The sequence below is a fragment of the Frieseomelitta varia genome, unplaced genomic scaffold (assembly GCF_011392965.1).
Source record: "Frieseomelitta varia isolate USP_RPSP 00005682 unplaced genomic scaffold, Fvar_1.2 scaffold_791, whole genome shotgun sequence".
Classification (NCBI taxonomy): Eukaryota; Metazoa; Arthropoda; class Insecta; order Hymenoptera; family Apidae; genus Frieseomelitta; species Frieseomelitta varia.
In genome coordinates, this window is record NW_025110580.1 from 245,736 (window position 1) to 268,378 (window position 22,643).

The window sequence follows — 22,643 nt, forward strand, 5'->3', positions numbered from 1 at the left end:
CGCGTGGAATAATCAAATGATTGAAAAAAAAAAAAAAAAAGAAAATACATCAACATCTTTCACACTGGTTTATTCACACCTTTCATTATAATTTATTACAGTTCAAGCGCGTTCTTCTGTAGTTTCACAATTGATTTTTCTCAATTGGAATTATCCATCGGACAGCCAGGACAATCGCTCGCGAGGCACGTAGGCGAACCGATTCCGGTTACCAGAGAGAAGGGAGTCCGTTAATCCGAACAACAGCAGGAAACGGCTCTGCCCTTCTTCAAACAAGCTCCTTCCGAAACTCCCACAAGGTTGCTCATGCTGTTATTTAACAACGCGTTATAGAAGACCGGGTTTGCGATATCACGTACATCGATGTGTATAGAAAGAGCGAGAGCGAGAGAGAGAGAGAGAGAAAGAAAGACAGAAAGAGAGAGAAAGAGAGAGAAAGAGAGTGAGCGAAGCGATGGACGCGCGCGCGGGGCGTGCACGCGCAAAAGGTACGTACGTAAATACCAGGCACGCCTGGCCTCTCCGAGCCGGGCAAGAAAATATAACAACGAAGCGAAAGTCTATTAGGATTTTCATTTCCTGAATAAATAAAATTCGTCGAATCGTTTAATACCGCGGAGAGGAGTCCGCACGTGCACACGCTAATCCCGGCTTCTCGTCCGAGAATACCGATCGCGTATTTTCGCGCGTGCACGTGGAAATCCGCGCGGATGTGTTTCGTCAAGTTTCTCTCCGCCGCCCCTTTCTGTCCGTATGTGTTTGTCACGTACTCGCTGCGCGCCTGGTGAGAAGCGCAGGGAAGCGCAGGGATATCAGTCAGCGAATTTACGATTGGCAATGTTAACCGTCAACCGGACGTTAAAGCGTCGAGTTTGTTGAAAAATACCGGCGCATCCCTCTCTTGTGTACCGACCAAAGAAGCATTCGATCGTTGGAATGAAACCCCATCGTTTGTTTGTCGAACCGGCGAAACCCCAGCTCACCGCGCTGGTTCCGTGTCCTGTTCCGCGCCACTATTTCATCATATGTACACCCGCTACCCCCTTCCCCCCCTCCCCTCCCGCAATTCTCTATTTGCACTTTTACCTACTCGTACGAATCGCGAATTCGTTCGCGATTGTCTTCGTTTCACCGGACCACCTCCAGCCATCGCGGCAACCGATGTAAAACAACCTCCGTTGATGAACAAAGAACGGAGGACGCGGAGAATGCGGATGATAGCGGTAGCTCGGATAATTCGATCGATCTCGTTATTAACGAGAAGATATACACAGCCATCAGGGGGAGACGAAGCCACCCGCACAGCCGGATCAACACGCGATGGCGTTTCGTTGAAGGGTTGCATCGTGTTACGTGCCCGCGGGATTTCAGTCGCGTAAACGCTCGAGAAGGAACATCGGTTTTTTGAAGGACAGATGGAAGAAACGAGAGAGCGAGCGAACGGTTGGCCGTAGACCGACGGCAGTGGAACTGAACAAGTCGACGAAAAAGAAAAGAAAAGAGAAAGAGAGATAGAGAGAGAGAGAGAGAGAGAGAGAGAAAAAAGAAGAAGGGAAAGTAGAATTAAAAAAGAATCTTTCTCTCTCCCGGTTGCGATGCCGGGTTGTAGAGAGTAACATGCAGGTCCTTCTCATCCCTTGGCTCGTATAAATGCGTACATCCCTCCATCCTCCCTTGTAATAATCCCTTCCGGTTAATCTGCTCCAATGTAGCCTGCAGCGGGAGTCGGTATCCGATGAACAGCAGGAGCGTGTGCACGCTCTTCTATCAAGCTCTGCACGTCGACGAGAAAGCACACCGGTTTCCTACGCGCTCGTCTCTGGTACACACTTCACCGGTTTCGGAACTCGTGGGTGAGCGGTGGTGTGTAGGTTTCGGGGGTGGCGATGGTGCCGACAGACCCCCTTGTTCTTTCGCGAAAAACGAATAAATAAATATACATACCTCTGGAACGCGTAGACCCACCCACCACCCTGATGGTTCCCTGGCCGTTCGTTCCACGATGCATAGCCGAAAAAAAGAGAGGATACGTTACGTACGTACGTACACGCATACGCGTCGGACGTTTCGAATGGAAACGGTCGTGACGGGCGCTGCTAGCAGAGAGAAGAAGGGAGGGCAGAGTCGAAAATGAACGACAAGTAGCCCTTGATACACGCTCTTTTTCTCCGTCAGCCCGGAGAGAGTGCGTAGGTGCTGTTGTAAATTATAACTTAGTTTGCGTTAGCCGAGGCGAGGGCGCGCGTGTATCGCTGCACGTGAGACGATGTAAAGTGAACAGGTATTTTTCTTACGGATATATGATCCTTCCGTTGCTGGGGTGGTCGGTGCTTTTTAATCGCACCGCTTTCAGCCGTTGCTAATAACCGGGTCCGCTCTGGTGGCGCGGCCGCCCGGACTCTTTCCCCGAGATTATTTAATTGGACGACGTATCGCGTTTGCTTCACGATAGATAGCGCAGCCTTTCAATGGGAATGATACAAAGACTCGCGTAGGAAAGATACCCGCGTACTCTAGACGATTCCTTTGTCTCTCGTGGCAAAAGGGGATGAATCGCGAAAGAAACGTGTACGCAGTAGGAAAAGAAAAAAAAGAAAAAAAAAAAGAAGAAAGGAAAATAAAGCCTCACGTGAGAAGAAAATTGACAATTTTCCCCGGTGACCATCGTCGAATCGTGATCCACGTAACGGAACAACGAAACGGATTTCCCGTTTCCGGTATAACTCTCGTTAGAACTCTCGTTTCTCGAGAACGCTCACCCCCCGCTTCCCCAATCCCCGCCCCCCTTCCCGAGTCGAGGAACGTGCAAAATAAATCCCAGCGACGCGTATTCGTGCATGTTCCTCGAAAATAGCGCGATCCCCTCTTGAAGTTGGACGAAAAAAATGGGGTGCAAGAAGCGGGGGCGGCGGGCAAAAAGGAAGGACAAGCGGTCCTTCGTAAGTTGGACTATCCGAGCGCAAATATAGACCCGTGCAAACGGGTTACGCTCGAAATTATAACGAGTGTCTCGCCCTTTCTTCCTCGTTTTTTTCTTCTTTTTTTTTCTTTTTCCTTCTTTCGCCACTCCCCCTCCTCCAGAGAATGCCTACATGTATCCTTTCTCCTCTGTGTCGACGAAAATGTACCCTATATCTATAAACAAACGAACGGCAGTACCTGTGCAGTCGGTTTTCGGGGTAACACGATCATCACCCCGTCTGGACCGGTCCCAGGGCAAAGAATGTTAAGTAGCTTGCCCCCTTCCCTTACCACCTTCGCAACTTCCGACCAGCCTTTGCCGTTCCTTCGTTCCTGATATTTTCATCTATCCGTGTAAATGTACTTAGCGTGGGCGCCTCGTTTCCACCCTCCGTTCCACCGCCATCATCACTCCTTCTCTCTCTCTCTCTCTCTCGCTAGCTTTATTACGTGAATTTGGAAGCGCTGTAAGCGACTACTGCACTACGGCTGAAATAGGAGAAAGAGAGGGTAGGGGGTGGCTGTGCGAGCCGGAGGTAGGAGGAAGTAGATGTACGTTTCGCGAGAGGTACGGGTTTCGCACGGGGGTGGCGGTGGTCGAGGAGAAGAGAGAAGGGGTGGCTGGGTAGCCACTGTACCATGCCAAGCTCTGAGAGGCCGGCTCTTCATCCCCTGGATATGCATTTTCTGCCCCCTACCATTCCTCACGAGCTGCTACCCTGCTTCTATGATATCCTCTGTCGGTTCCTCTTATTGCTCATGCTCATCCACACGCCACTCTCTGTGTCTACGTACGTGTCCATGTGTTTCCTCGTACGTGTGTATGTGTCAGGATATATGTTCACGCATGTGTGTGTTAGTGGATATGGAGGTGTGTGTATATACGTGTGCATCGCGTCGACGAATTCGCAGGTTTCTCCGCGTGCTCGTGTGCAAGTCGAATATGTCCGCGAGAAAGCTCTCCCCTCCACCTCCTTCCTCCTCTCTCTCTCTCTCTCTGCCGTGTGAGTTTACATTTTAATCGTGTGAGTGCACGCTAGACACACGCTAACTACAGTCACGTGCTGGTCGTACTGTTAATTCGGTTTACGAGCGACTATCAAGGATATAAGAGAAACGAACGACCGCGGAGCCACGCCATTTCGGCGGCGACACCGACCTCCTATCTTTCGCACACGGCTCGCTCTTTTTTTTCCACGGTCGCGTGAAAAATCGGCCGACACCTTTTTTTTTGCTCCCGCCGGTTTTTCAGAATTCGGTTTATTCGCGCGTATTACGCCGGACTCGTTACATTTGGCAAAAAGGTTTCATCACGATGATTGAAAATAGGGATTACTCTGCCGTTGGGAGTAATTACACTTATTTCTTTTTGCGTCAAACTATCAGAGCAGTCGAAATGATAATCTCATAATTTTTCGCGCGAAGTGAAATTTTTTAAATCTTGTGTCTCTTTTGTTGTAATATGAACTTCTTTTGTACGGCTCTCGTACTTTTAACAAAGTCGGCGTATCTAGCGTTAAAAAACGATATTACGAAGGACAGGTGTTCAACAGAAATAACGTTAAAGAACCGCGTGTACGCGAATTCGTTCAACGACTTTCGTTTCTCGTTCTCTTCTCGCAGCAAACTGTTTTCTCTAAATGATAAACAATAAATCCTGTCGGTTTTTAGAAACGCGACGTAACCATAGTCGTGCTCGTGGTCTGCGGGTTTCGCGAAACACAGTCAGGTGAACGACGCCCGCTTATCTCCCGACAATAAAGTAGCTACGATAAAGGGGCTAATAATTTGCACTTATCGCGAGCGGAGATAGTGTTCGCGCCAGATCCTCCGCCGTTTTCTTTCGCTTTTCTCATTACTACAAACAATTACCACCGTCCGGCGAAATTAATTCTCCGTTGCATCGTCTCGATAAAACGCAAATCCTCGAAGACGAGCGCGTCGCGTGCATCGCGTAGACTGCAGACAGTACCGAGCAACCAGATATCACACCTTCCCGATGTATCAAAGAACAGCACGTCCGATATCTGAGAACACTGTGAATGCAAAAGCTAATTCTCGGAATTGTTTCCGCGTTTTCACATCGCGGCACACCTACACACGCCTCTTCTGCTTCCTTCCTAGAAACTTAGCGCATCGCGATTAAATAGAATGCAACTTTTTTTTCGTCACAGTGTGTAACACGTACATACGTGTAATTCGATTGAAACGCGAGGAACAGCGAAAGCTGTCGATAAAAAAAAAAAAAAGAAAAAAAAGAAAAAATTGAGAGAAGCATGTTTTATTTTCCTTGAACGTGTCGCTAAAAATGATCGTCTACGAAAACATAAATCATCGGGTCGTCGAAGCACGAGTAGGACGTGTGCACCGAGACACACTCTTTCTTCTCGCTACATGTTAACACATGTTGTTTATCATACATCACGTATCGCCGAGGCCAGTGTACATAAAGCAAAACGTCGTTCGATGGCGAATCCGCTGGTACAGTGGGGAAAGGTGTTACTTCTCGGCGTGTGTGCCTGCTGTGTGCACGTATACACGGTGGCTTCGTTTGTATCGTTGAATCTCGGTAATGCGTCGCGTCGAGCTCGGCATTTGCTTGTGTGCCGGCGTGTCCACGTCGTGGCGACACGTCGTAAATCTGCGAACGTTGCTCGGTGTACAGTTCGAATTATTTTTGCCAGCGACGACCGAACGACGAGAACTGCCGTTGTTACGTCACCCTTCCGATCGTGATTTGTCGCCGTCTCGTAAAACGGCTGGCCGCAATATCTTTCCACGCGGGCGTTTATTATATTTCGAATGTAACCCGTTACCGATATTGGACGGTGACCGGTGGTCGAAAGAAGCTCCTGGCGGATGATTTTTGTTTTCCGCTGGGATGGAAACCCGGTTATCCCGCTCTGTTTAACTACAGAGCCGTATCTCTGTCTGCAATTGGATCTTAAATTCCCTTTACTTCCGGCCGAACGAGTCCGGTGAAAAGGTTTCAACGATTTATCATCCGTGAATCGTGCCGCGGTCAGACGCTTCTTCCGCAGACCGGAGCGAAACTTTCGCAGCCACGGCTCATCTTGTCTCGGTTCCTTCTTCCCGCCCTTGTCCCCTTGTCCAACCCCTCTGTCTCTCTCTCTCTCTCTCTTCCGGCCTTAAATATCCAACATTTCATTTCATTCTTTCAACCCGGATCCGTTGCGCGGCTTATTCACGCTTGCCGATTCGACCGGAACTCTCCGCCACCTACAAAGATTCTCACCGGAGAAATTCGTTGCAAGTTCGAGGAGGAGAACGCGAGAAACGAGAGGAATAGAAGGAATCGGAGAGAGAATCGTTGATAGAGAGGTGCTCTGATCGAAGAGCCGCAGTTTCTCCTTAATATGTCGGAGCAAATCGTCGGAGCAGCTCGAACCTCGAGCAGGAGGTGACGAGTAAAGTTTAAAAGGCAGCACGATGAAACGAGACAGAGAGCGTAGCCCACTTCGTTTCGGAGACCAGACAGGAGCACTTAACTGTCCGCGTCACAATGGAGTCTTTCGCATTATAGCGTTCAGTGTCTTGAGGCCTATTCAAGAGAGACTCTGGCTCATTCTTTGCCATTGTCTGTCTCCGGCTGGTTATGGAAGCCTCCTCTAACCTCCGTAACCTTCGTCCCCCCTCCTCTCTCTCTCTCTCTTTCTCTCTCTCTCTCTCTGTGGCTGCCACCGCACGTTACACCCCCACGAGGCGAACCACTCGGAGAGCAGGGCTCACAGAGGGTACTGCCACGGATCTTTATGCCGCCATCTAATTAGCCCTGGCATTTAACGGCACATAAATAAGTTAAACACTATTGAATTGTTGATAACGATAGGCTGCCAGCAGGAGTTCGACCGACTCCCCTTACCCCCGTTTTACCAGACAGATCGGTCTTTTACGTGGTTGTCTCTCCCTTGCCGGCATCGAGAGAGTCGCGTCAACCCTTTCTCATTTCCCTGCCCTTCTTCGCCTCGTTTATCCAGCGATATCTTCGCGGCCTTTGCTTTTCCGGTCTTTGTTCCCTTCTTTGTGCAGGCGCGATAGCTTGAAAATCACGGCGACGCTCGTTTACGCCAACCCTCCTCGTGCACGGCCAGTTTTGTCCCGCGTCGTTTTGCACGGAATACGTGTTACAGAAATACAACACGATCCTTGATTTAACGGAACGACGAGAAAGAGTTGTCGCTGTCCTTTAATTAGAAAGTTTATCGTAAACGGCGAGTGATTAGAAGCGGCAGCGTCGAAGAAAGCGCTTGGCGTGTACAAGAAGTAATTTGAAAGAGGGTGAAAGAGGGGAGGGGAAAGAGGATGAAAACTGGCAGCGGTGCCAGCTTCGAGATGGCTGGAAACAGATGGCCGATCAGATACCAAGGATTAAACGAGGAGTAACACAACCCCGTGGAGCACCGTGGAGAGAAATGTGTATTAATTTTTCAAGTTTTTTAATTAGCGAATGTCTCCGCTCCGGGTTTTCGGCCGGGGACATTTATATTAGAATGGTCCAGCGACACCCTGTTTTCACGTCCTTCTCTTCTCTTTTCTTCGAGCAAGTCTTGTTCCTCCTTTCTAACAGCTGGTTGCACTTCGTACTTTCTAGACTGATTTCTCCCTTTCTCTTCTTTACTCTCTCACTCTCTCTCTCTCTCTTTCTTTCGTCTTTCTTCACCGTCGTATTTTTCCTCGCTGGAAAAACTTAATTCACAATTCCCCGATGCGTTGCAATTAACCAGCTGCGAGTGAAATTTCGATCGTAAGTTCCTTTCCAGCAAATTTCGTTCTTTCTGAAAAACATTTTCAACTCGACGATCTTTCCAATTTGAAAAAAATTAAAATGCGCACGATGCAACGGGTATCAGTGTCAGAAATTAATTTCTGTCACAATTCTTTGTGGTCTCTCAACCTTGTTCAGCCTCCGTATAGATCGATTTCTTTCTTTTTTTTTTTTTTTTTTTGCGTGGGGCGCGGGATACAGAACGAATTCACATCCCGACAAAGTGTGACGAGTCAAAGGAAGATAGTGGGAAACACGGTGGCAAGAATGAAGCGAGCCGGATGGTTGACGAAGGGAGGAAAGAAGAAGGTCGCGTTCGAACTGAATGGAGATTCGTGCCTGGGTTTTCAGAGTCGATCCGTAGGAATAAATGGAGAAAGGGTGGGAGGAGGGTGGTGGATTGACTCGGTCGTATTTATTGCTCCGTACTTCTGATTTTCATTGGACTGATGCTTCCTACCTCCGACCCGGGCCTCACCCTCTCGAGCCTCACCGTCATCTCGACTCTGTTCACCCCCGTATCGCGGAGGCGCACTCCTGACAAACAATGGCTCCCATATAATTGCTTTTATAGCTCACTGAACGCTAAATATTCCATACTTTTCCTTCTGCTCGACGGGCCCGTCGTTCGATCATCGGGGAGAACCGATTGTGTAAATAGAGACACGAGCTTCGGTTCCGGGGTGACTTTGTTTCCAAGACAGAATCCCAGAGCTTTCATTGTCGGACGGCTCTCACTTTGTCAGCCTCTCGTGACAAAATTATTTATCCGAAAGCCGATCATGCAGTCTCAAGCTTTCTCGCATTTGCGCCATGTTTCGACGATATTTTCTGTGAGAATTTTATTTGTGTTGCACAGTGGACGGCCAATAGTTTGGAGAGTTTTTGTCACTGCATTTTGCTTCACTCTCAAATAGTATCGTTGATTTATAGAAAACTGTAGTAATTAATTAATTGGAATATTAAATATAATTCAATTGAAGAGGAAACATCAAGAACGCTGTTCCAAATGTTCTTCTCCAAAGTCGTTGATTACAATTCGTTCCTCGGAAATTAATGTATACAAAAGGAGGACAAATAGCGTGGTCGATCGGTAGAAGTTATCCCTCCCCTTCTCGAGCGAGTCAAGGAGATTTCAGTTCTGCGCTGTAATAACACGTCAAAGACAGCTACTCGGCTCAGTTCACGTATACACATCGAAGGGTAAACATCGGAGCTACGCAGTTTTACATTTCGGTATTTCTCTCTGACAAATTAAAATTACAATTCTTTCTTGGAGAGTGAGCGTCGCAATTAATTTCAAAAGGAAACGTCGGGAAGTTCGAAAGCGCAAAATCCCTTTGCGAGAAATCGTAATTCTCGTTTTCGAGAATTAACGCGGCAGCGATCAATTCCACGTGCACAGGAATTCGAGCAACCGCAAGCCAGTTCGAAACAAAAAGGAAACATATCAAGACTACGTTGTCCGGCGCGATGAAAAATTCCCTCCTCTCGAAAAAAAAAAAAAAAAAAAAAATCATAATCACGATAATTCTCTTTTCGAGAATTAATGCAGCAATTAATTCCACCTGCGGGCGAAATTTCCAAAAGGAAAGGAAATTCAAACGAGGGCAAAAAAGCGTGGCCGTCGATCAGTAGAAGCTACCCTCCTCGAGCTCGTTCGAGACGATTTCAGTTCTGCACTGTGCACCATAGAATGGCCGACAATTCTGCGAGCCGTGGTCTTTTTGTCATTCAACCTCGTAGATCTCCGCTGCTCCCGCAGCCACGGGACCACCTCGGTGACCACTCCAGTCTCTCTCCTACGGCCGTCCCCTTTTTCCAAGCGACCCTTGCAGTCGTGGAACAAGCCTCACACCTCCATCGATACACGATGGTGAGCTTAAACGCGGCCACTTGCACGTCGCTGGACGTGTGCGGCCAGATCGACCGATCCCGGGAGCTGTAATTTTCGCAACCCCGACGAAATCAGGGGCTGCTTCTTTCTCCGGGGCCGGAGCCGGGGAATCGAACTTTATTGCTAAATACCATCCGATCAGCAAAACCACTCCCACAGCGTTTCTCTCTGACTTTTCGTCGTCGAGCTTCCTGGCCAGCGGCAAACGCGACGAGCCGTGCACCGCTGCTTGGTTAGAGGCTACTTGCGGCTTCTTTTCCTGTCCGTCGAGGGAACATTTTCTGCCGTCTCGTCGTCGTCGTCGGCTACGATCGACGAATTCCAAGCTGGGAGATTAGGAACGATCGCTTCGTTCATAGGTAACGTTTTTTTTTTTTTCGTATTATTTTCTGTTGGGAAATTGGCATGGCATGTCGCGACAGTTGTTGTAGGATAAGAGGATATTGTTTTACATTGACGAAGGGTATAACGATGTTGTTAGTCGGTTGCTGATATTTACGCAGACTCATGCTTTTACGGATATCGTTTCAAAAATACCGACATGTTTTACTTAGTTTACATATCGTGACGTTTCATGCGTGTTGTATTTTAAATGTTTCATGTAATTCTACATCTTCAAATTTCGCTTAAGTGCATAAAAATTCGCAGCCGGGCCATTACTTTATATTACTTTGGCAAATTACTTGTACTAAGTGGGCTACTACCCAAGTATATTTTAATGAAACAATTAGTACAATTAGTACAAGAAATAAGCGTTGTATTATATAGTAAATGTTTTTTCGAAATGTTAATTATTTTTTTTTAACAAAGACTCGAGTGAAAGAGACTCGATGTGCTCTTGCAATATGCAAATAATTTTACAAAAAAGAGAAAAAATAAATACAGAGTAGTAGGAGGGAATGGTGTTTTTCGAGGGATAATTTCTCGACAGCTATTTCCTCTGACGAATCGAGAGACAAGAGGAAGAAAGGACAAAGAGCAGCAATTCATTCTCTCTATCGGTTGGAGGCTTGATCCATACGGAAACACATGCCCACCCTTTCCACTGTAAGAGGGCCCTACCCTTCCAGACAGTCTAGCTCGCGCAGCAAACCAGGGTAATGGTTTCTCGATTAAGCCATGTTCACAATGGGATTAAAAACGACCGGTAGACCGCTGCTGACCATGCCTTTCGTAGTTCGAACTATCCCTTCGTGCGGCAGCGACAGGCGTTTGTTTAATCTTCGCAGCGCATTGGCGTACATCGTATTCTCGAAATCCTCTCGGAGCTCGGACAATTGCGTTATTGTTACCCACGCGAAATGACAACCAATTAATGACAAAATCAAAAGATTTCGCGCGTCGAATGGATTTCCGTTTTAAACATCAAAATGTTGGAAACAGATGGAAATTTTATTGGACGATTTGTTATTTTAAATCAGCAAACGATCGGAGATCGCGCGGCGTATCGGTTTATAGTCGAAGGGTGGAATATGCTTCGAAAATCCATCTTTTTCGTTGGAAATCCCGAAGAGTCAACCTTCGCAGCGTGGCGAGGAGACAAGGAGGCGGGAACCGATCGTGGTCCGGCTCGGAAGTCAGAAATCTCGTCGCGCTTTTCTAATTAACGTCACCTTCTCGCCAGAAAGTGAAGAGGGTTCCGGCAAAGGCGACCCTCGGTCCTCGACACCCGGTTACTCTGTCCAACCTGCTCTCTCTCTCTCTCTCTCTCTCTCTCTCTCTCTCTCTTCTCAACGATCGCTCACCCCTTTTTTTTAAAAAATTTCTTCGCCACCTCTTTCTATCCCTGCGGCTGCCAGCAGACGGCGTTTCGCGGGGATGAAGATTAATTCGTTCCGTCTTAATCGTATCAAAGTTTGAGAGCCGAGTCAGGCTCGACCGGCTGAGCCCGGCTCAACCTAACGTCCTTCTCCTTCCAACCATTGCCGCTCTCCGTCTCTTTTCGCTACCCTTTCGAACTGCATCCCACTCCTCCTCGCCTCTAGAAGTCGCATACCATCACCCTAACTTTTTACTTTTATCCGCCTGACCCCACCGCACCTACTTTTTCACTTACCCCTTTCTCAGCCTCTTTTTTCCTTTCCTTCTTTCTTTCTCTTATCTGTCTGTCTGTCTCTCTCTCTCTCTCTCTCTCTCTCTCTCTCTCTCTCTCTCTCTCTCTCTTTCTCTGTCACTCTGTTGCCTCGGCCGTCTTACTCCGCGAACGCGAGCCCCTCCCTCCTTCGCTTCGAAAGAGAGAGGGATAATCGTATTTAATAATGTCTCCGGGTATTTTTGCCCCGACGTCGCGATGTCCCGGCGAGAAAAGTTTCGCCGCTCGCGGGATATAAGGAAGCTTTCCGCCGGGCCTACGGCCGACAACCCTTTTTATTTAGGGCGCAACTTCGCCCGTAGGCTTGAATAAATCCAATATTGCACGGGGATCCTCTCGCGGGACAGGCTCACGGAGCCGGAAGAATTCGTTCCAGCGACTTTCATTCTCCGTTGCAGTTTTCCACACGACTCGCTTGAGAATTTTTCTGCAAGCCGGGGGAAATATTCGATTCGTGGATCGATAGTTATTTTCCCGTGTCACGAACAGGGAGTTGTCTGATCGTATATAACACCGCGTATTATTTTGTAACGTTACGTTTGTACTACAAATTTTCCAACTTTAAGCCTTCACTCCTTCGGATATTCTCTTTCTTTGGTAGCACGGGATACAAAAAATAAAATTACATCGAGTCAGTCGCTGAGTTCTAGTCATTCAGATTACGGGCAAGCGCGGGACGCGTTCGCGAACTGAAAAGACATGTAGCCATTAGAATTATAAAGTAGACTCTACACGTTATCGTGTCTAGTCAGCACGTCAAGTGATATCATTGGATTATCCATCTTAAATTATTTCGTCCTCCTGCGATGGAGAATGAAAATTGCAATTTAATTGAAAGAGTCGGAAAATTAAATAATGAGACCCCGAATTATCATGATCCTCGATGGCTCAACGATACCATCTACGTGTTAATTTGTCCACTTTGGTGAAATTCAAATACCGTTCCTACAAATGGACCAAAGCGTCCGTTATGCACGGCAGTATATACACGCCGGTGCCGCTGTTTCACCGGAGAATTTCCTTTGCTAAGTCACGAAATAAAAGGTAAATCCGTTTAAATAGTCTGTAAATTCGCGCAAACTGCGCTCTCTCGTGCGCGTTCGCCTCGCCTCGCCTCGTCTCGCGTTAATTCCTCGGGCAAAGAGGATTCAAGGGTCAGGGTATCGCGAAATCCAGAGCGAAAATTCGCGTTGTAGGCTTCTTACGGCAAGCACGGTTGTTATCGTTTTCTATTGGCCTCGGCTAGCAGCAGCGCGCGTATAATACACGACCCGAACAGATGCAGCTTTTTTTTTTTTTTTGTTTCTCCATACTTCTCTTTTCTTTCCTTTTTTTCTCTCTTTTTCTTTTTCTTTTTTCTTTTTTTTTTTTTTTTTTTTTTTTTTTTTTTTTTTTTTTTCACCAGCTTCTCACTCCACCTGCCGCCGCCGCGTATACGCTCCGTTCGCGGCGAATGAATATTCTCCGCCGAAAACGAATTAAATCCGCACTCTTTGTGCGAGTTTTTTTGAAAAAATCCAAGCCTGCGCGTGTAAATAATACCGCGGCGCGGTCCATATTGTATTCAATATTTTCTCTTTCGCCAAACGAGAAACGAGCGCGGTCCACCCAAACCTGGAAAAGGACGAAGAGAGAGAGAGAAACAGAGAGGGACAGAGACTGAGAGGGGGGGCAGAGTCGAAAGTCGGTGCAAACGGCCGTGCAAATGCACGGGAAAACTCCGTAGCCGGTGCATTATTATACGTTTGTTAATGCAGCGGCAGAGGGTATCAAATGAGATAGAATTTTTCACGTGCTTTTGTCCAGGGTACACAGAGACCACGTTCGTAATACCGGCGGCTCTAACGTCACAAAGACGAATTCTTTCATAATGATCCTAATTATTTAATTCTATCACGCGTCGTCAGATCGCTGACCGTTCTCCGCCCCAGTGTATCGTTTTTGTATCCACTTTTCTCCTCGATCCTCTCGATAGAGCAGACCTCTTTGGCACGGGAAGATGACTGCGGAACCGGCAACGCACGATGCCACGCTCCTGCAACTAAAATAATCCAATTTATCCGGCTGTTTTGTACGCGCCGTACCTCAAACATTAAGGGGAATTTAAACCGTTCCGGTGTTGGTGTTCGCTTACGGTTCGTTCACGAAATTTGTCACGAGTTCCTCTTCGTAATTCTTTTCTCGTCACAAACGCTTACGTACTACTCGACACGTGAGAATTCTCCACTTTCGACCGTCATTCTTTGAAATTCGATGCCAGGCTCGCGCGCGGCATATTTCGATTTTTGATCCGTTATCGCGAGATTGGCGCGAGTATCTTCGCCGCGAGTCAGCCGGAGCTCCGCCACGGGCGAGAATACCACGGGGATGGCGTACCCCCCAGAGTACCTAGGCGGTAAATATTAGGCGGGTCTGTGTCGGTACAATGGAAACGCAACAACAAAAGGAGAGCCGTGGCCGCCGCCCCGGCCCCGACTCCGGATTCTCCGCAGGGTTGCAGCCACGCACAATTTTGAGGCGACCGGATGTATTTCGTGGCACCGGTGAATTTTTAAGCGTTTCTAATTAAAAGGCTAGTTAAACAGGCCATGCGATTGCCCGCGGGGTTCTTTCCTTTCTCTCTCTCTCTCTCTCTCTCTCGTCGCCGACGGGAAAGAGGAGCTTACTTTTGCAGCTTACGAGGTATCGTTCAGAAAACAGAGAGAGAGAGAGAGAGAGAGAGAGAGAGAGAGAGAGAGAGAGAGAGAGAGGAAAAGGCAGAGAAAAGGGGTAGGGTGAAAACGCAGCGAATATAAGAGGGATATGAGGAGGAGGAGGTGCAGATAGAAGTAAGGGGGCAGAGAGAGAAAGAGAGAGAGAGAGAGAGAGAGAGAGGAACAGGAAGCGAGTTAAAGGTGGACTGAGCCACCCCCTACTGAGGAGAGGGTTGCACTGAAAGCCAACGGTGGAAACAAACATCACGGAATTACGAGTGTACATTCGCGAAAGGCGAACGGAACAGAGGTGGGCCAAGAGGAAAAGGGTGGAGGCATCATCGCGCCCGCTATTACAGCGTGAACGCGAATGTAAATACGGCTGCTGATGTATTCCGTAAGGCGCGGATTTCTCCGGCAAACGCTTGTTGATCCTTGTTATAGGGGCCACTTATACACCAGATGCATTAAACGTTCGTAAGCGTTGCGCGGCAGGAAACCACCGGTGGAAACGAGATGGATAGGGAGAATCGTTTCCTGCCTGGTTTCCAGCCCGCAGCGGGCGAGAAATCGTTTTTGGACTTGGTTCAGCGAGAAATATGCTTATCTTTTAGTTCGTGTTCTTTCCTTTCAACGTTCCTCGCGCGGGAAAAAAGCGGTCTAGCCGAGGAATCGAAGATTCGTAAACGAAGCAAACCGAGGAAAGTTTCGCGAGGCATTACGCTAATAAATAGCTTTGTTTGCCGTGGCAAGAACCACGGCCCCGTTGCTCGAAACTTTTTCTGCACATCTGGTTGCAACTGGTTTTTTTCTTACGTCGCGATTCCTTGACGTATCTCTTCTCAACGGTTCCTCGAGACGATACTTTTGTCTGCGTCTTATATCGCCATATGTACAATATATCGGAAAGAAAGAAAAAAAAAAAAAAAATCGGACGAATCGCGATGAGAAACTTCCTCGTATTTATTAATATCGTCGATCGACGAAGACCACCATGAGATTGCAATGGCGCTTCTTTCGAAGAAGCCACGAAGAAGCAGACACAATCCAATCGAAGTTGGAGTTTTCGGCTGCGAGTTCGCCTCGAGGATCGTAAGGTCGGTTGCGATCGTGGCGACGCTCTCAGCTTAATTAAATGCGCAGGATAACCCCGGTTCGGAGGATGTATCCTGTACGAGCGGATGATTCCATGGAGTTGCGACGAGCAGGAAATCTCGTGTAAGGAGCATCAAGCCGAAAAGGGTTGGCTGTGGCGCAGAGAGAGTGAGAGAGAGAGAGAGAGAGAGAGAGAGTTTGATGGGAGAACAGGACAAGCCTCGCTGGCCCGAAGTAGTTAGCTTAGTGATTTTCGCGTTTATTGGCCAGCCGTGACGTCCGTACAAGATTGCTCCCGTTCGCTCGGCAAACCCTTGGGAACGGTTTCAAGGTGTTTCGTAATCCTCGCCGTTGAAACTCGTTCCGGGGATACACCTTCTGCGCCACTTTCGTCCCCCGCGAAACGAACGACTACGATTCCGTTTAGGTCGACGACTTGACATCGATTGTTCCCATCGGGTTGCTCCTTCCACTCCTCCAATTTCTTCTGTTAATCTTCGTTTGATTAGCGTTCTATTAACCATGTTGTCGGTTGGGGTTTCGTACGGGAAGAATATGCGTGGTGAAACTCCCTTCGCTGTTCTATCTTCGCGGTTCGAGATCCAGAAAGATTTCGAACTTCTTTCCGTGTGGAGTAAAAAAATACTCTTGTTCGTTAGACATCAAAAATATCACGTTAAAAGAGATAGGAAGAAGGAAAATACCTTGCATCCAACGTTCAATGGTTGTTTCCCGAAATTTGACCGATTTGGTATTGTCGAAAGAATCAATCTAATTCAACTACCCTCGGTTCCACTTACTTTCGGTAGCACGAATCGACCACGGATGCGGTGGTTTCGTCTCGCAATCACCATCGTCCTGCCTCCTCCCTTATTTTTCGATTCTCCGGAAACTGGAAATCTGTAAGCTGTGTTGTAAAAAAGGCGAGTCATCGTTGAAGTTGAGAAGGAGGGAAGGGGAGGGGGAAGCGCGTGTAGGAATAAAACAACCGAGGACGGTCGGTTCTGTATTAAATTAAATCCACCTGCAGAGAATTTCCACCGTCCATTACATCCGCCTGAGGCAACGGGAAAGGATATAAATTCCTCTCCCTCTCCGATAAATCGATACGTGAGCAACGGTGACGCGCCAATCAAGCCCGCCGTTTAATACGGCGAAGGCGTATATTTCAGAATGGGAATATTCGGCTCTGAAGAAGCCGAAACGGGAGGAGGAGGGTGGGATACTGAAGCATAGGGGGGTGGGGGTGGGAGAGGGAGCAGGGGGAGAGGAAGTATGAGCTAGACGAAGGTATACATAAGGGTAGCAGCGTGACGGCAAGGCGAATGAAAAGCGTTAGGGTGTGGCGGTTAGAACAATATCGCATTTTATAGTTGTAATCGAGGATCATAATTGAACAAGTTTGTATGCCTGCCTGTTTCTACGACCGCCCCACCCTTTGCAGCTTCTTCCTCTTCCTCTCGAGTCGTTCGATCTTCTCTCTCTCTCTCTCTCGCTCGCTCGCTCTCTTTCTCCTTGTTCCGTCTTCGTCTTCGCGTTCCTAGGTATCCTTTCGGAAGAATGCCTCGGGTGTCAGCTCCCTTTGCAACTCCTTCCCCTCCCCCCCTACTCGAATCCGCCGACCGGTATCCCCGGCCGTATAACCGAGGCTAACAAGATTTCGTATATGTAATTGGTTGAGTATTAAATTGCGTATTCCCACCGATGGAGCATGGGAAATTCGGGGAAGTGGCGTAGGCTACGTGGTCGAAACGTTTAGAGGAGTCGTCCCGGGGGTGGATTATGGCTGCGGGTTTGATCATTTAGTAACATACTGCATTGCCGTGACGTTCGACGTTCTCGACCCTCCCCCGAGAAAGCGTCTTTTCCTCTTTGTCAATCGGGAGGGAAATGAAACGAGATTGGGAATATTTATTTGGGAGGAGCAATTCGGTTTTGAAATCTCAAATTTCAGCCGCGTGTCTTTTCGCATAGAGAAATGAAAAATCAACGCTAGCGATTAGCGATTTCTTTATTTCAATTGGCACGTGGGAGATTTTTGGAAACGATAAGCTACGAACAGAATCTCATGAAATTCTTTCAAGATTTCCGATCCTCGTTATTGTAGCAAGATCGTGGATCGTTTAAACGTCGTTTCAACTACTTTTTACGTAATAACGCGTACGTAATTGGCCTTGGTATTTTAATCTTGCGAAGAATTAATAGTCGCGAGCTCGGTGCAGTTTGGTAAATACTTCTTCGACGAGACATTTTTACGACGACAACAGGGAACAAAGCGTGTCGGCGTTAACGATGGGAAACAATTCGACGCCGTGGAAATACAAAATCGCCGATTAGCGAGTCCGAGTGTTTCGGGAATCGTGATTGATGGCCGTCCGAGGCGTTGATGGGTGTCCATTAATCGCAGCGGAACGAACGTCCACGGCTGAGAGGGAGATACGGGGAAACGGCGATCAATGGTGAAATTCTTATCTGACCGAATGGATTGATAGAGCCACTTATCGGGTCCGGCCGCTTGTACTCTTGGCCAGCGCGACACAAAAGTACCTGTCACGCGCGATATCGTCCGATATAACACCCCCCGTAGAAAGAGTCCCTCTCTTCGACGTTGTTTATCACGCCAGACTTGTACAAACCTCGTTAACCTTAGAATCGGTCTCGTACAGTCTCGTGATTAAAAGTGAATTTCGATTTTTTTCTTTGCGCGTAAAGGTACAGGTACGAAGATATTTGCGTTTTACAGGTGTGTGAGTGAGAATTATCATCGAATATTCTCTAATAATAAAAGTCTCACGAACTACGTAAATACAATAAAATTACATAAATCAATAATACATTAAACTTTAAAGCGATCTTGCTGTTGGTACTACGAAATATTTCATTGCATTTATTTCTGATCCGGAAATCGAGATTTTGCTTGGTACCAGTTTTGACAAATGTTTGTTCGAACTAATACACACACACAATTTTCTTTCTGTTTCAGGTAAAAGACCAGCGAAAGAACATTTCCATTTCCTTTTCAATTATCGGCGTGGATGGTTGTGAGTACAGTTTTTCAATGATTCGAATGAATTTAATAAGAAGATCGAGCGGGCGGGTGGATGGATGGGAGGGGGGTATATTAAGTTTGGAAATTGACTCGAGAGGCTCGGTACACACGATGGCTAACGGTACAGGGGAAATATATTCGTCGCGTATACACTGTACACAATGAGCGACAAGTGGTGTACGCGGGGCCCTTCTTTGCCTCGAGTACGATGCTAGACGAAAAGCGAGAAATAATTAACGACGATCTCGAAAGGATAGTGGCGATCGCGTCGCCATCAACGACTGTACGACGACCCTTTGCCAATCCCCCCCCCCCCCTTCCGGGGGATTTTACCGAGTAATATCATCCCTCCTTTGATAAATTGTCCGCGGACTATTCAGTTTGCGTTTCGCGATGTAGCTTCGTCACGAGCACCGCTAACTGTTATCCAATTAATGATGGATATCTTCTCCGACTCGCTAACAAGCAAATCTCGAATAGTTTCAAACGGTAGCTGAAACGGAATTTTCTGATTTCCCATCCGGTCGACGAACACTTCTGCCCTTCCCTCTCTCCTCTTCGAGATCAGATTCTACTCGTTTCTCTTACGATCGTATAATTACAAATTTTAGTAACCTGTCCTTATATAACGCAGCGTGAAGCTGCGATAAATATCCCTCGACATTCAATTTTTTTCCTCGAAATGCAACACACCGGGGAAAATGGAACGTAAACAGAAATTTCTTTCACTCGCGATATTACAATAACTATATTTTACATCGTGATTTCTTTAAACTTCCCGCGAGTGCATAAAAATCCGCGTGCTTGGAAAGTCTAATTACAAAGATACACGTGTCTAAAGATATATCTCTTACGCTGCAAGTAGTATAACCCTATACATCACTCGGACGCGGCAGTGACTCGAGAACGTCTTCTCGCCGTGGCTGCATCGATTATTTTCAATTCTACAGTCCATTCGTACAAATACACATCGTCACGAAGACAGGTTTAAGCCGCTGTTCTCAAGAACAGAGAGTTCTCACCGCGAAGATCGATCGAATCGAAGGGAAACAGTACACACAGTGCGGATGAGCGATGCGACTCGATTCGCGTTCGGACAGTCCAGATGGATGGATTCTGGTATCATCTGCGTCTTAAACGCAAGGTCAATCCTTCAAAAAGCGTGCGGAAAAGTTTCCGCACGTCGAGACGATGGCGTCAGTGTACCAGCGTATCTCTCTCGACGGCGTTGGTCCGCGTTCCTCGCTTTATATACATTACATAATGATGTTTATCGTCGTGCCGACGGGAACAATCGTCTCGAAAGTAAATATTTAACGTTATTTCGCGCAATGTTTCGCTTGCCAAAGAGTGCGGCTTACTCGGGGGGTTGGAAGCACGACGACGAACCACGGCGTGGAGAAGAGAAGAGAGAAGTAGTAGCAGCTGAGAATTGGATCTGGAACAAGAAAGGGGGAGAAAGGAGTTTCGTTACCTTAAGCGGAAAGAAACAGAGAGCAATAGAGTGGAGGTGGAACTAGCCGAGGGTGGAATGGAGAGGGGAAACGATTTCCTCCTGCGAACATTTTGTCTTACGGTTTGAATGTTATTCGAGAAACTTGGAATATGTCTTTCTGACTGGAAATCGCTGGATCCTTGGTTTGTACTTGGGGAGACGAAACGTCACTGGCGATGTAACGAATTTCGAGGATTCCTCCTGCGGAAGATTAGGGATGAAAATCGATCTCTAGCAGATGTGGATTCATCCACTAAGAGATTAAACGATTCTTTTTGATTAGTTTATGTTGTCACAAACTCTCTTCTTCTGATAGAGCCATGAAAGAAGAGTCTAAGGATTTAACGTTCCTCCCTGGATTTTGTAATTTCACAAAATTTGAAGAAATTGAAGTATTTTTAGACCGATGATGACAAATTATTGCTTCTACTGCAATATTCGACTTTCGTAATCCTCCGCGATCGAGGAAACGCGAGACGAATTTTTGATGCAACCTTGCGTCGAAGAGTGTCGTCTCAAAGAGATTCGTCCACGACAGAGAAAGCTTCGTAAAAATCTCGATCAAGTTCAGTCGGTGGATCGATGAATCGCACGGTTCCCCCATGGTCGCAGGAAAGCGAGAACGACGCTCCTCTGCAAGAATTGCGGACGAAGAAACGAAATCCGGGATCGATCGTGGCCTTTCAATGTCTCGGTTTTATCACCGGTCATATATCATCGTGAGCTCTATCGCCGCTTCAGGATCTTCGAACTTGGCTGTTTCTTCTCCTCGGTGGAAAATATAGATACGCATGCGTGAGATCTTTATGGAGAGAGAGAAAGAGAGAGAGAGAGAGAGGCGCGATCGTCGAAAGTTCGCCGGCGAATGGAACGCAATTTCCGGATCGATTTCCCATCCGTTCTTATTAAAACCGTATCTAAAATACTCAAAACACTCTGTTATATCTCCGATGGAGAAAGAAGGGGAAAAAATATCCGCCTGCTTCTTTCTCGAATTTTCGAATCTGACCTGAAACGGAATAATTCGTCGCTAACAATGCAGACTGCATGAAAGGGACACTACGAAAATGGCGGTGTAAGAGTGGAAATGTACGAGGGATGAAAGGAGAAATAGGCGGAGAACAAGAGAAAGAGATAGAGAGAGAGAGAGAGAAAGAGAGAGAGAAAGAGAAAATCGAGAGCGCTGACGTAGCACTGTCCAAGCCAAATGGCCAAAATGGTCAGCCACCACGTCGGTAATGGCCCAATAGACGCTCCTTACATTGCCGCAAGATATTGTTTAGGCTCGCCGTTTCTGGCCTCTGTTCTTTCTCTGTCGTTTGCCTGACTGTTTGTACCCCTCGTGGACCGATTTTTCGATTCGAACGAGTTTTCCGCACGTAAACATATCGGAAAGAACGTCACGGCGACAAACTCCAGGATAAAGGCTTTTTTGAATCGACGACTCCTTTCTCCTCGTTGTTATTTTTTATTTTTTTGAATATCCTCTTGTAAAATTTATAGAACAACGATTTAAGACACTTCATTGACTTTCGTGTAGAGATTCAATTAAAAAATGGAGGTTTGTTGAAACAGATACATACGTAAATAGGTGTCCGTAGCTAGGGTTGGAGTTACGAGAATGGAACTTGAGGCTGCGAGATTAAATCGCAGAAGCGGCGTCACTTGAAATATCGTTCGACTAAAGAAAATTTTATTTCGACGGTGATTTGTGCGACCGGGTTGAAAGGGGGGGGGGTGAGGAGGGGTCCTCGAGGTCCTCCTTGTTGGCCATTATAACTTTCTCGGAGTCAGCCAGTAATTAAGTCTGCAATAAGGACGAGTGGCCTGCCAGCCATTAAGACAACGATGGATCGACACTTTGTGCGGCAGGCGCGAAAAAAGGTCACCCCGTCAAATGAACCGAAAAGAGATTCGACGAAAGAAATTGTCAAAGCGGCCGAACGGACGAGTGGACGAAAGAGGATAGAAGAAGAAGGAGAAAAGGAAAACGATCGGAAAGGATTCGATCTTTTGCCGCAGTAATTATCTAGCACGATTATTGGCTGTCGTTTGACGACTAGCCGAACAAAAAGACGGTCGTACGTTGTCGAAGTTAGCGAATATCCATCTGGTTCTGGTTCTATCGCGTGGATAGAAGTAGCACAATTCTCAAGTTCACGATGTGTGTTCACGCTCGCGTAGAAAGTGTTTCGTGGCTAGATTTAGAATGCAAAGTGCTTTCCCTTTGGTCGAGTCCTAACACCGGTCAGCTCCGGCGATTCTAGTCGAGCACAGTGGTCTGAAATCACGTAGAGTGTGCACTCCACGGGGTACGAGCATAGTTCAGAGACGAATATTTGCAGTTGCCATCCAATATTTAGCCAAAGTCAACAAACTTGACTGCTTGGCTCGGTATCGGTCTGAGCGGATCCTTTTCTCCGCTCGCTGAGATTCTCGGGCGAAACCTTTTGCACGAGCCAGCAACCGCCCTTTCTGTCCTCTTTTCCCTTCGTCTTCGTTCTGTCGCTCTTCTTTTTTTTTTATTCCAAACGTTCTCCCTTGCGTCCGGTGAAACCAGCACCTTGGATCGCTA

General features: G+C 47.2%; 1 protein-coding gene across 17 annotated transcripts in view; it reads left to right on the forward strand.

The window, feature by feature from the left end:
- Positions 1-22,643, forward strand: part of LOC122535993 (transcription factor SPT20 homolog) — a 224,753-nt gene that overhangs the window by 163,222 nt on the left and 38,888 nt on the right. The window lies entirely within an intron of this gene.